Raw genomic sequence first — 15,305 nt, forward strand, 5'->3', positions numbered from 1 at the left:
GTGTGTATATTTTGATAAATATCAATTTAAATACTGATTTTTTCATAAAACATGACAAACTAAATATTTTGATGTTGTTACAAATTCAGTATGAAGAATATTTTTATTTTTTAAAATAAAATTGCTTCAAATAAATGTTCCACAATTTATCTACTTGCCTCTCTTGGTCTCTTAAGTAGTTTTCTTGTGCAACATGAGTTCAGAAATGACAAGATGAAAACAAACATCTAAAGATAATTTTCTCAAAATATATTTTCAGAGTTGGAAACACCAAATCAAACTTTAATGCTTGACTATGTATTACCAAAGTGCTGTCCAAAGTGATTAAATTCACATATACTACCATCAGAAATATGTATTGAGTGCTTATTTCATGATGGCTGCTCCACTTTTTTCCTGACATTCCTAGAAGAGTTTCTAAACTATCAATCAGCAAGTCTTTCCTCCCTCATTTCAGGAATTGCAGAAGAAATACAGATTTCCCCAAGCACATGTTAAATCCAAGTATATCAGGTTATTATTACATATATTCTTACTACTGCTGCACATTCCCTCCTCATAAAGAATATACTCTTATTTCTACTTCTATATTCATATTATCAGTATGATTAAATTAAATATTTGTAAATGCCAGATATACATCAAGACAGTTCTTGATAAGAAAAAGGGACAAAACTGGACAGTATAACTTTACCCCTTTTCAGCCAATTAGAGCATTTTAACTTAAAAAAAAAAGGAAAATAAAAGAAGCAGTAGGATTTAAAATTACCACTTTCAAAATGGAAACTTCAGGGCTAGGAAAGGAAGGAGGGAAATAGGTCATGACTGAGAGTAGCATGAAGAATCCTTGTGATAGAAATAATCTGTATCTTAATTGTGCTACTGGTCATACAATATATACACATGATAAAACTACACCAAACTACACGTGTACAAAATACACAAACATACTCAAAATGTTGCATGTGAAACTGAAGAATTTTCAGTACTTTTGAGGGATTGCTACTGCTGCTGCTAAGTCGCTTCAGTCATGTCCGACTCTGTGTGACCCCATAGACGGCAACCCACCAAGATCCCCAGTCCCTCGGATTCTCCAGGCAAGAACACTGGAGCGGGTTGCCATTTCCTTCCCCAATGCATGAAAGTGAAAAGTGAAAGTGAAGTCGCTCATTCGTGTCCGATTCTTAGCGACCCCGTGGACTACAGCCCACCAGGCTCCTCCGTCCATGGGATTTTCCAGGCAAGAGTACTGGAGTGGGGTGCCACTGCCTTTGAGGGATTACATCCATGTCAATTTCCTAGTTGTTATATTGTACCACACAGCTCTTCAAGTTGCTACCATTGGAACTAGAGGCATCCAAATCTCTGAATCTCTCAGTTTTATTTCTTAGAGCAGCCATACAAAACTTCAATTATCTCAAAATTGAGTTAAAAAAAAAACAATCTTAAAAATACAGAAAGTGTGGCCTTAAGTCTATTTTTTTCATGTCCTCTTGGGTTCATGACTTCAAGACACTAGAGGTAAATACTAATCAATTTTTTTATTTGTCTTTTTTTTCCTATTTTCTTGGCATGTAGAATTTTTGATATTCTAACCAGGGATAGGACACATGCCCCCTGCAGTGGAAGTGTGGAGTCTTAGCCACTGGATCACTAGGGAAGTCCCCAGTCAAGTTTTAATGACAAATTTTATCTTTTATAACTATAAGTTTTTATATATCTATCATATAAAACTCAATAAAATATATGTTATAGCATGATACAATTTTATAATTACAAACTCTTCAAATTAAGGGCTAATCAATTAATTTTCTCTACTATGGTCAAATAGTTAAACATACTACAAGCATACACACTAGAAAGAGTCTTTGAATTTAACCCATATAAACGATTTGCAAGATTTGCAAAATATATTGCTTTATTATATCAAATTCCATTAAAAATACATAAACAGACTTTCATATAAGATTGCTTCCATTTTCTTTCTTAATTAAAATGAAAGAGTCATCGAGAAGTTCTGGAAAAATGAATAAATGGATGAACACTTTAGAAGGAAGTAACCATGATGATAAAGGTGTAGAAAAGGAAGAGTCAGTTTTCTGTCATGGCACTCACACAACTTTCAACTACCGAGAAAACTCTACCCTTACGCAAGAGAGAAAGGAACAAACAAACCTCAGATCTGTTAAAACTTTTCTCTAAGAAGAAACTCACAAAAATTCTATACTCAAGGATCAAACATCAAAAAATCAAGAACTGCAACACCAAGAGGAACAATTCCCCAATAATTCCTGACATTACTCCAAAATAATGGAAAGAGCTCTCCAGATGAAATCTACATGGCCTGCCTTCTTGCCATAATAACCTGAATGTAAATAATGAAGAAAATTCTTGTTTTTTAATTAAAATTGTTTATTTATGACAGAATTCTTATTGAGTAAAATTAAAGGTTACTTTAGCTATCAAAGGAGGACATAGCTAACCACAGTTTTAGAATATATAAATGAAAATTTAGTTCCACATTTACTGGCCTCATAACTTTGTCTGGCAAAAAGGAAAAAAAAAAAAAAGCACATGATTTTAAAAGACTGCAGCACAGGTTGCTATGAGGGAGGTGAAGTTGGAAAGTTAGCCACACTTGAGAATTCAAGCAAAATTTCCTATAGGTGATGCTCAGCTGACAAACTGAAATATTTGATCCTATACTAGATAAAGTAGTTATACATTGAACCCATTAAGGGAAAGGGGGCCATTAAGTTCTTCAGACATTCTTCTCAACTTCTTGTCCTTTTAATTTTCTAGAATTTTGCTGGGTGTTTCAAAGTTCAAGTTGTAAAGATATTTGCTTTCAAAAGAAGTAGCAGGAGTTGGTTTTGTTTCTATTAGATACAGAGCAAGAAACAAAATAATAACCAAAATGAAATAAAAAGCCTCTCATTTCTTCTTTTATTAGAGCAGCAAAAATACACAGGAATTTTTTCTATATAAGAAAATATAAACTAGAGAAGATACATCTAGTTAACATTACCAAATCAATCAAATATGTTTATATTTTTTCTTCTCTGGAGGCAATACATTTAATGTCTTAACTTTCTTTTCTTCTTTTTTTTTTTTTGGATTCTGTTCTTTTAATGGTTTTAATCTCCCCTCAGTGGCTGCTCTTTTTCCACCATTTAAGAAAATACCTGTTCATTGCTTTCTCTCTTAAAATCAGTTTCCTTAGGGGTTTAACCTTGTCCTCTTTGCTGGAACTCTCTCCTTGCTATATTTGCTAGCATTATCATGCATTAAATATTCAGAGATCTACATGTCAACACAGACCTACCCACCAATTACCAGGTCTGCTCACCACATTATATGTTGGACATCTCTACAAGAATCTCACACTCAACATTTTTAAACCTGCTTTCCCTTCAGTATTCCTTGTTTCAATGTATTGTGCCACCATACGCATTTACTAAGTCAGAGTGCCACAATGACCCCTTTCCTCTCCCATATGGACAAATTCAATCCATTATCAAGTCTTAAACTGTCCTACTCTGTTATAACTCTAAAAATTGTGTTTCTCTTTATTCTAAATGCCAAAGTACTGTCCAGATCATCATCTCTTAAAATAGACTTCTAGGAAATTCTCCTTACTAAGCTTGCTAAGTTCATATTTAGCTCACTTGAAATCATTTTCCATGATGAACCTGGAATCTCTCAAATTCATTCAACAGCTTTCCATTGTATTTAAGACTAAGTACAATTCCCTCAACAAAAGCTTTCAGGGTCCAGCAGTCATATTTATGTCCTGTCTCATCTAACTTCACTTCTAACTTTAACCTACAAATATGACTTGTTTCTCATCTCTGGATACTAACACATTCTGTTTCTACAACCCAAAATACTTCTTACCCTTTCACCTCACTTTACTTAGGAAATTCTGTTATCTTTCAAGTTTCAGCTTAAACATTTGCTCACCAAATGTATGAATTCTAACACTTAGCTTGATTCTCACTGGTATTTTTAAGGATGGAAAGAATAAACAAATAAATAACTTCTATAATCAAAAGAAAAGTGTCTTTCCATGAGGAAATAAAAAGGATAATAGAAAAGAGATTTAACAATGAATTTGATAGAGAAATCTGCATGACTAAAGGAAAAACTATAAAGAAGATAAATATATCTTCAGTTCAGCTCAGTTCAGTTCAGTCGCTCAGTCGTGTCTGACTCTTTGTGACCCCATGAATCACAGCACGCCAGGCCTCCCTGTCTATCACCAACTCCCGGAGTTCACTCAGACTCATGTCCATCAAGTCAGTGATGCCATCCATCCATCTCATCCTCTGTCATCCCCTTCTCCTCCTGCCCCCAACCCCTCCCATCATCAGAGTCTTTTCCAATGAGTCAACTCTTCGCATGAGGTGGCCAAAGTACTGGAGTTTCAGCCTTAGCATCATTCTTTCCAAAGAAATCCCAGGGCTGATCTCCTTTAGGATGGACTGGTTGGATCTCATTGCAGTCCAAGGGACTCTCAAGAGTCTTCTCCAACACCACAGTTCAAAAGCATCAATTCTTCAGTGCTCTTAATAATGATCAAATTTTCTTCAGTCTCCCTTTCAATCTTGTGAAGCAAAGTTGTCAAATTTCTTTTACAGAAATTTATTCACATTTCAATTGCAGCATTTATTGGCAATTTTTAGCTCCTTATTTGTGCTAGCCTATCTTTAAATAATTCTCCAGTCATTTGCATTTTATATCACGTAAATAAAATATTAGTGAGCCATGTTATCAGAATGTATTTAGCATCAACTTCAAACATCATGATGTAGAAAATAACATAAGCAATCAGGAACATATATATCTTCACTCTTTACCAGACTCCTAAGAGTGAGTATAACATGGTGATTAGGAACAAAAATGTAAAAGCCAGACTGAACGTATTCAAATATTAGCACTATCATTTCCTGGCTATGTCATCTTTGACCAGCTAATTAAACTCAGGTGAAAAATAAAAATAATATTAGCATATATATCATAGGGTTTAATGTTATTTGATAAATTACAGAATAAATTTTTTAGGACAGTGCTTGGCACAGAGTAAACATCATGTTAGTGACAGCTGTTATAAATTATCTGTGCAACTAGTTAGCATTTGATAGGGATTTCAGTAAAAGAACAAAATTTCAAAGTGAAAGAGACAGCAACATAATCTCTCACTCACTCCAATCTAGTCATCTTGCCTATACACATCAGAGAACACAGGATTGGCATTCAAGGAGACTACAGAAATGTATCAGCTACAAGCAAATTTGATAACATATATAAATTATACACTGAGAAGGCAATGGCAACCCACTCCAGTACTCTTGCCTGGAAAATCCCATGGATGGAGGAGCCTGGTAGGCTGTAGTCCATGGGGCCGCTAGGAGTCAGACACGACTGAGCGACTTCACTTTCACGCATTGGAGAAGGAAATGGCAACCCACTCCAGTATTCTTACCTGGAATATCCCAGGGACAGGGGAGCCTGGTGGGCTGCTGTCTATGGGGTCACACAGGGAAGTGACTTAGCAGCAGCAGTAGCATGAATTATACAAAAGTATGCAAATTAACATGCAAATCATATTGCGTTTTTTTTTTACAGTAAGAGCTAAGTCATAAAAAACAATGGGTCTCTCACTAGGATTCAGGACATTAGAGCTACAGATAAAGGGTATTTCCCCCTTTCTTTTCTATCTTCTTTGTTCTTTTCTTTTCAGTAGACAAGTCTCCTATCATTTTGGCAATATAGAAACTCACCTGTTTGTATCAAGAGTATGCCCATACTGTCATACAAAGTTAAGGTAATTTTGTCTTAGAATCCACTTGGTTAATGTACCTGTCTTTAAAGAGCTGTCACTTCAGTAGCAAAAATATTCTATGTGCTTTGTGTAAAGGAGGGAAGATGCCACATGCCTCTAAATGCACATTTGAGAATCATTGTATTTCTTATTGTAAGCTTAGTACCTGGCTCATAAATAGTAGTTAATTAGTATTTTCTCAATACATACTTTATTTACTGGAATTCAGTAGAAAAGTTTTCGTATAGAATGGATCCAATGACATTTTGTTATCACAAATATATAACAATATAATATTATTTTGTTATTATAAACAACTTAAATACAAGCTATATTTGTTGCTGTTCAGTCTCCAAGTCATATCTGACACTTTGTGATCCCACGGACTGCAGCATGCCAGTCTTCCCTGTACTTCACTATCTCCACAGTTTGGTCAAACTCTTGTCAATTGTGTCAATGATGCGATCCAACCATCTCATCCTTTGTCACCTGCTTTCCCTGCCCTCAATCTTTCCTAGCATCAGGATCTCCAATGCGGTGGCTCTTTGCATCATGTGGCCAAAGTATTGGAGCTTCAGCAACAGTCCTTCCAATGAATATCCAGGGTTGATTTCCTTTAGGATATTGATTGGTTTGATCTCCTTGCTATCCAAGGGACTTTCACAAGCCTTCTCCAGCACTACAATTTGAAAACATCAGTTCTTTGGCACTTAACCTTCTTTATGGTCCAACTTTCACATCTGCACATGACTATTGGAAAAAAGCATAGCTTTGACTATATGGACCTTTGTCAGAAAAATGATGTCTCTGCTTTTTAACACACTGATTAGGCTTGGATAAGGAAATGGCAACCCACTCCATTGCCTGGAGAATCCCAGGGACAGAGGAACCCAGTGGGCTGCCATCTATGTGGTCGCACAGAGTCAGACATGACTGAAGTGATTTAGCAGCAGCAGCAGCAGCAGGCTTTTCATGGCTTTCCTTCCAAGGAGGAAGTTGTTTTTTTGTTTGTTTTTTTTTTTTGTTTGTTTTTTTTTTTTAATTTCATGGCTGTAGTCACCATCCACAGTGACTTTGGAGTCCAAGAAAATAAAATCTGTTACTGTTCACATTTTTTCCTTCTATTTTCCATGAAGTGATACAACTAGGCGCCATGATCTTAGTTTGCTGAATGTTGAGTTTTAAGCCAGCTTTTTTAACTCTCCTCTTTTATCTTCATCAAGACATTCTTTAGTTCCTCTTGGCTTTATTAGAATGGTATCATCTGTATATGTGAGGTTGTTGATATTTCTCCAGGCAGTCTTGATTCCAGCTTATGAGTCATCTAGTCCAGCATTTCACATGATATATTCTGCATATAAGTTCAATAAGCACCATGACAATACACAGCCTTATTGTACTCCTTTCCCAGTTTTAAACCAGTCAGTTTTCCTATGCCTGGTTCTAACTGATCCACAGGCAGATTTCTCAGGAGGCAAGTAAGGTGGTCTGGTATTCCCATATCTCTAAGAATTTTCCAGTTTGTTTTGATTCACACAGTCAAAGGCTTTAGTGTAATCAATGAAGCAGATGCTTTTCTAGAACCTCCTTGCTTTCTCCAAGCTATGTAATCAACATAATTAAAAGGCATCTATTGAGCCACTGTTTTTAAGTGTATAGTGGAACTATAATATGGAAGTTATTTGGGGAGTATTTGATATCTGACCTATTTTAAACATGGCTTCACCACTTACCAGTCATGTAAATAACTAGTGTTCACACAGTAATATGGGAGAATATGTATGTCTAAAATACATACTCATATGAATGTGTATATACATACATGCAAATTTTATATGAGAAAAATTACATGATTTCAATAAATATTAGTAACTCATATAGCCTTATCTCTAACAGATGTATTGTAAAGAAGTATTACAGAATGACCAATTCTATCATTAACATGCTTAAAATTCAGCTTCTAAGATACAACTTAGGTCATATTATCGGGTTAGATGTAAGAATTAACTAGTGCCTAGTGGAATCTCAGTGCCATACTAAATGCATGGGAGGAGGGTGTTAGAATAAAGAGGAATGATGTAGCACTTATCCTAGTTTCAAGAAACTTTTGAATATTAAATGCATTAAAATCCAGGGTTCTTAATTATAAAATAAAATATCTGGTATGGCCACAGTTTCTTCCCAACTTCATATTCTGCACTCAATGTACCATGCAGCAACAAAAAATCCAAGAGGGTTAGAGCCTAACTGCTGGATGCAATCATCAAGAGTGGTGAAGGTAAGAGGAAAGAAAAGTCAATGCATTACATTCACAAATGGAAATATTAGAAGGTAGATCTTAAAGAATTAGCTGTATTTGGATAGAATCAAATGGGAAACCATTACAGGCTTAAAAAATCAGTAGGATTTGGATAGAAAAAAGTGGGAAATCATTACAGGCTAAGGTCAACCATAAGACCATAGACATGAAATCAAGAATGAGTGAATGTAAGTAGGAGCATATACAAGAATACAAAACAGGTAGTCAAGATGATGTGAGATTTTAATGTTCAGAAAGAGGAAACATTCATGTTGTTATAAATGGCAGATCTTTTTTAATGTAGAGTGATATTTATAATTGGGTTTCCAAAGTGGCTTTACTGGTAAAGAATCTGCTTGCTATGCAGGGGACACAAGAGATGTGGGTTCGATTTTGGGTCTGGAAGATCCCCTGGAGAAGGAAATGGCAACCAACTCCAGTATTCTTGCCTGGGAAATCCTATGGACAGTGGAGCCTGGAGGGCTACAGTCCATATGGTCACTAAGAGTCAGACACCACTGAGTGAGCACAAAATATATGTATCTATTAAAAGATACAAAACATAAAAAAGATACAAATATATAAAATATAATATAAAATATAAAAAATAGATACAAAATATTTGTATCTATTAATATATGTCTATTATAGACATATATATATAGACATATATGTCTATACATAATTGACATTGCTGCTTGCAGGAGTGGCAAGCAGCAGAGAGGAGATACCTCATGTCCAAGGTCAGGAATGGCAGCCGAGAGGATATACTCACGTTCAAGGTATGGAGCAGTGGCTGCGTTTTGTTGGAGCAGCCATGAAGAGATACCCCATGTCCAAGGTAAGAGAAACCCACATAAGATGGTAGGCGCTGAGACAGAGCATCAGAGGGCAGACAGTCTGAAACCTCAATCACAGAAAACTAGCCAATCTGATCACATGGACCACAGCCTTGTCTAACTCAGTGAAATTAGGCCATGTCGGGTTGAACAGTATGAAAAGGCAAAAAGATAGGACACTGAAAGATGAACTCCCCAGGTTGGTAGGTGCCCAATATGCTACTAGAGATCAGTGGAGAAATAACTTCAGAAAGAAAGAAGGGATGGAGCCAAAGCAAAAACAACACCCAGTTTTGGATGTGACTGGTGACAGAAGCAAGGTCTGATGCTGTAAGAGCAATATTGCATAGGAACCTGGAATGTTAGGTCCATGAATCAAGGCAAATTGGAAGTGGTCAAACAGGAGATGGCAAGAGTGAACGTTGACATTCTAGGAATCAGTGAACTAAAATGGACTGGAATGGGTGAATTTAACTCATATGACCATTATATCTACTACTGTGGGCAGGAATCCCTTAGAAGAAATGGAGTAGCCAATCATAGTCACCAAAAGAGTCCAAAATGCAGTGCTTGGATGCAATTTCAAAAACGACAGAATGATCCCTGTTCATTTCCAAGGCAAACTCTTCAATATCACAGTAATCCAAGTCTATATCCTGACCAGTAACGCTGAAAAAGCTGAAGTTGAATGGTTCTATGAAGCCCTACAAGACCTTTCAGAACTAACACCCAAAAAAGATGTCTTTTCATTATAGGGGACTTGAAGGCAAAAGTAGGAGGTCAAGGAACACCTGGAGTAACAGGCAAATTTGGCCTTGGAGTACAGAGTGAAGCAAAGGGCAAAGGCTAATAAGAGTTTTGCCAAGAGAACACACTGATCATAGCAAACACCGTCTTCCAACAACACAAGAGAAGACGCTACCCATGGACATCACCAGATGGCCAAAATCGAAATCAGATTAATTATATTCTTTGCAGCTAAAGATGGAGAAGCTATATACAGTCAGCATAAACAAGACTGGGAGCTGATTGTGGCTCAGATCATGAACTCCTTCTTGCCAAATTCAGACTTAAATTGAAGAAAGTGGGGAAAACCACTAGACCATTCATGTAGGACCTAAATAAAATCCCTTATGATTATACAGTGGAAGTGAGAAATAGATTTAAGGGACTCGATCTGATAGAGTGCCTAATGAACTATGGATGGAGGTTCATGACATTGTACAGGAGACAGGGATCAATACCACCCCTAAGAAAAAGAAATGCAAAAAAGCAAAATGGCTGTCTGAGGAGGCCTTACAAATAATTGTGAAAAGAAGAGAAGCCAGAAGCAAAAGAGAAAAGGAAAGATATACCCATTTGAATGCAGAGTTCCAAAGAACAACAAGGAGAGATAAGAAAGCCTTCCTCCATGATCACTGCAAAGAAATAGAGGAAAACAATAGAATGGGAAAGACTAGAGATCTCTTCAAGAAAATTAGAGATACAAAGGGAACATTTCATGCAAAGATAGGCTCAATAAAGGACAGAAATGGTATGGACCTGACAGAAGCAAGAGATATTAAGAAGAGGTGGCAAGAATACACAGAACTGTATAAAAAAGATCTTCACAACCCAGATAATCAGGATGGTGTGATCACTCATCCTGGAATGTGAAGTCAAGTGGGCCTTAGGAAGCATCACAGCGAACAAAGCTAGTGGAGGTGATGGAATTCCAGTTGAGCTATTCCAAATTCTAAAAGATGATGCTGTGAAAGAGCTGCACTCAATATGCCAGCAAATTGGAAAACTCAGCAGTGGCCACAGGACTGGAAAAGGTCAGTTTTCATTCCAATCCCAAAGAAGGGCAGTGCCAAAGAATACTCAAACTAATGCACAATTGCACTCATCTCACATGCTAGCAAAATAATGCTCAAAATTCTCCAAGCCACGCTTCAACAGTATGTTAACTGTGAAATTCCAGATGTTCAAGCTGGATTTAGAAAAGGCAGAAGAACCAGAGATCAAAATGCCAACATCTTCTGGATCATCCAAAAAGCAAGAGAGTTCCAGAAAATTATCTATTTCTGCTTTATTGACTATGCCAAAGCTTTGACTGTGTGGATTACAACAAACTGTGGAAAATTCTTAAAGAGATGGGCATACCAGACTACCTGACCTGCCTCTTGAGAAACCTGTATGCAGGTCAGGAAGCAACAGTTAGAACTGGTCATGGAACAACAGACTGGTTCAAATAGGAAAAGGAGTACATAAAGGCTGTATATTGTCAACCTACTTAGCTTAGATGCAGAGTACATCATGAGAAACACTGGGCTGGAAGAAACACAAGCTGGAATCAAGATTGCTGGGAGAAATATCAATAACCTCAGATATGCAGATGACACCACCCTTATGGCAGAAAGTGAAGAGGAACTAAAAAGCCTCTTGATGAAGGTGAAAGAGGAGAGTGAAAAAGTTGGCTTAAAGCTGAACATTCAGAAAACTAAGATCATGGTATCTGGTTCCATCACTTAATGGGAAATAGATGGGGAAACAGTGGAAACAGTGTCAGACTGTATTTTTGGGGGCTCCAAAATCACTGTAGAGGGTGATTGCAGCCATGAAATTAAAAGACACTTGCTCCTTGGAAAGAAAGGTATGACCAACCTAGACAGCATATTAAAAAGCAGGTGTTGAGGTCCTTTAATGGACTGGGACCTGGCAGTCTGGAGTTGACGATGAGAAAGTGAAGGAAGGAGAGAGGCTAACATTTCCTGGGTTACGCAGCCGGATTTTGCATTCCAGGAAATCAGCCAGAAATACAGAGAGAGATAGAGAGAGAGAGAGAGAGAGAGAGAGAGAGAAAGACAGACAGACAGACACGGGGACCAAATCTCTGATGGATCAAAGATGTTTTAATCAACATGGTGTGGGCATATATACTGTCTTACAAGGTAGTTATTCTAAGCAAAGATAAAGATTAAAATTCTAGACTTACAAAACACTGGCGATCCATATTAGAGAGAGAGTTGTAAACAATCACTTTTACCCTATAGTTGATAAGAACTTATCACTGTTTTGAAAAACTAAGGAAGGAAATGCCTGGATTCCTCAGCCCCAGGAGAGGCCTGCCTCTCCTCTTAATTTCTGAATATTCAGGAATTTCTAAGGAACAGAGGATTTCTGACAGATCCCAAACAGCACACAGGAAGCCTCCGGTTAAATGCTTCCTGACAATTCCCCCTATTTTGTTATATTTGTAGAAAAGGTCTTGACCAGTTGAGTTTGTTTAGTATTAACCAACCTTATAGAAAGGCAATGATAAACAACAAATATAATTACCAAGACAATCACCAAAGTTATAGTTTTAGACCCAATGCTGTGGGTAATACTTTGTCTATGGCTATAACAAAAGGAAGTGGGACACATGTCTATATAAGATATGACTGATTACAGCAAAAGAAATAGTTACTATGATCACAACTGGTCCCTGTGAAATGTCCGGTCCAAGTTTCAAGTTCTTAGGTGCTTGGTGCTTGCAGCAAGTTTCTAAATGTCCCATTGTTCAGGCCCACTCTGTTTATGGAGGACAATCCTAGGACGAGGTGGGGCTAATCCACCATCAAGCCACCCAAGAAGTCCTTTGTTGGAAAAACAGTTATTGAATAATAGGTTGATTGGAGTTTATGGTGGAGGTTTCTATATTTTTTAACACAAAAACAGAATATATAGAGTCAGAGACTATATTAATGGGGAAAGGATGTAGGCAAATAACTTGAATAAGAGCATATAATTTATTTTTTGGAGCAGAATGAAATTTAGTATAAAGACTTTTTTTTCTTTCAGAGACCAGAATGAAGCTTTGGAGTTTTTAGTTCCATCTATATAAAAAACTTCGGCCTGTGGTATAGGCTGTGAGCTGATAATTCGAGAACTAATAAATTTAGTATTTTTGAAGAAATTCCACAGCTTACCAGAAGTATAATGAAATGAAATTTCTCCAAAATATTCCAGAAAAGCTATTTGAAAATTGGTAGAAGTTTGTAATGTGTTCTCAAATTGAGATTTATTGATAGGTATTATAATTTTATGAGGATCAGAGCCAATTAGAGTTTTAGTCCTATTTCTTCCATTGATAATGATTAGAGCAAATGAATCAAGGTAGGGTGTAAATGACTATTTCCCTAAAACTAGTATAGATCCATTCTACTGGGTGTTCTTGATGGGCAAGAAGTCCTATGGGAGAATGAGGAGAGGGGAATATAAAAAATTCTAGAGGTAAATCTAGTCTGATGCAAGTAAGAAATTGTTACTGTAATTTATTTTGCACCAAATAGAGTTCCTCTCGTGCCTCTTGAGAAAGTGAACAAGGGCTATTTAAATCAGGATCTCCTTTTAAAGTATTAAATAGGTTATTCAGTTGATTATTAGCAATGCCTAAAGAAGGTCTGGAGAAGGCAATGGCACACCACTCCAGTACTCTTGCCTGGAAAATCCCATGGATGGAGGAGCCTGGTGGGCTGCAGTCCATGGGGCTGCTAAGAATCAGACACAACTGAGCAACTTCACTTTCACTTTTCACTTCCATGCATTGGAGAAGGAAATGGCAACCCACTCCAGTGTTCTTGCCTGGAGAATCCCAGGGACAGGGGAGCTCGGTGGGCTGCTATCTATGGGGTCACACAGAGTTGGACACAACTGAAGTGACTTAGCAGCAGAAGCAGTAAAGAAGGTCTAATCCAATTTATATCACCTAAGAGCTTTTGAAAATCACTTAAGGTTGATAATTTATCAGTATGGATCTGAGTTAGTTGGGGAGTAATACACTGTCTATTAACAACAAACCCCAAGTAATGGTAAGGTGTAGAGGTTTGAATTTTTTCAGGGACAATGATTAATTCAGAGTTTTTTAAGCATAGTTGAGCTATATCAAACATGTGTTGAGTTTCTAAGATAGATGGAGCTGAAAACAATATTTCATCCATATAGTGAATAACAAGAAAGTTAGGAAATTGCTTTCTCACAGGCTCAAGGGCTTTAGCTACGTAGTACTGACACACGTGTCAGACTTTATTTTTTGGGCTCCAAAATCACTGCAGATGGTGATTGCAGCCATGAAATTAAAAGACGCTTATTCCTTGGAAGGAAAGTTATGACCAACCTAGATAGCATATTCAAAAGCAGAGACATTACTTTGCCAACAAAGGTCCGTCTAGTCAAGGCTATGGTTTTTCCTGTGGTCATGTAGGGATGTGAGTTGGACCGTGAAGAAAGCTGAGCACCAAAGAATTGATGCTTTTGAACTGTGGTGTTGGAGAAGACTCTTGAGAGTTCCTTGGACTGCAAGGAGATCCAGCCAGTCCATTCTAAAGGAGATCACTCCTGGGTGTTCTTTGGAAGGAATGATGCTAAAGCTGAAACTCCAGTACTTTGGCCACCTCATGCGAAGAGTTGACTCATTGGAAAAGACTATGATGCTGGGAGGGATTGGGGGCAAGAGGAGAAGGAGATGACAGAGGATGAGATGGCTGGATGGCATCACCGACTTGATGTTCGTGAGTTTGAGTGAACTCCAGGAGTTGGTGATGGACAGGGAGGCCTGGAGTGCTACTATTCATGGGATCGCAAAGAGTCGGACACAACTGAGCGACTGAACTGAACTGAACTGAACTGAACTGACACATGGTGGGGGAATTCATCATCCCTTGTGCCAGTACAGTCCACTGGTACTGTTTATGAGGTCTAATATAATTAGGATAAGGGAGAGAGAAAGAGAATCTCTCTCGGTCTAAAGAGCATAAAGGTATATTAAAAAAGCAATCTTGTAAATCAATAATAATAATAATATGCCAATTTTGAGGAATAGTGGTAGGTGATGGAATTCCTGGTTGTAATGCACCCACAGGTTTCATAGATGCATTAACTTTTCTAAGGTCTGTTAGGAGACGCCATTTGTTAGATTTCTTTTTTATAACAAACATAAGAAAGTTTCAAGGAGAACAAGATTCCTCAATATGCTTTAATTCTAGTTGTGTATCTGTAAATTCCTTCAGTTCAGTTTAGTCCAGTCACTCAGTCATGTCTAACTCTTTGCAACCCCATGAATTGCAGCACACCAGGCCTCCTTGTCCATCACCAACTCCCGGAGTTTACCCAAACTCATGTCCATTGAGTCGGTGATGCCACCCAGCCATCTCATCCTCTGTCGTCCCCTTTTCCTCCTGCCCCCAATCCCTCCCAGCATCAGAGTCTTTTCCAATGAGTCAACTCTTCGCATGAGGTGGCCAAAGTATTGAAGTTTCAGCTTTAGCATCAGTTCTTCCAATGAACACCCAGGACTGATCTATTTAGAATGGACTGGTTG

Source organism: Bos javanicus, chromosome 1 (genome assembly GCF_032452875.1).
Source record: "Bos javanicus breed banteng chromosome 1, ARS-OSU_banteng_1.0, whole genome shotgun sequence".
In the NCBI taxonomy this organism is placed as follows: domain Eukaryota; kingdom Metazoa; phylum Chordata; class Mammalia; order Artiodactyla; family Bovidae; genus Bos; species Bos javanicus.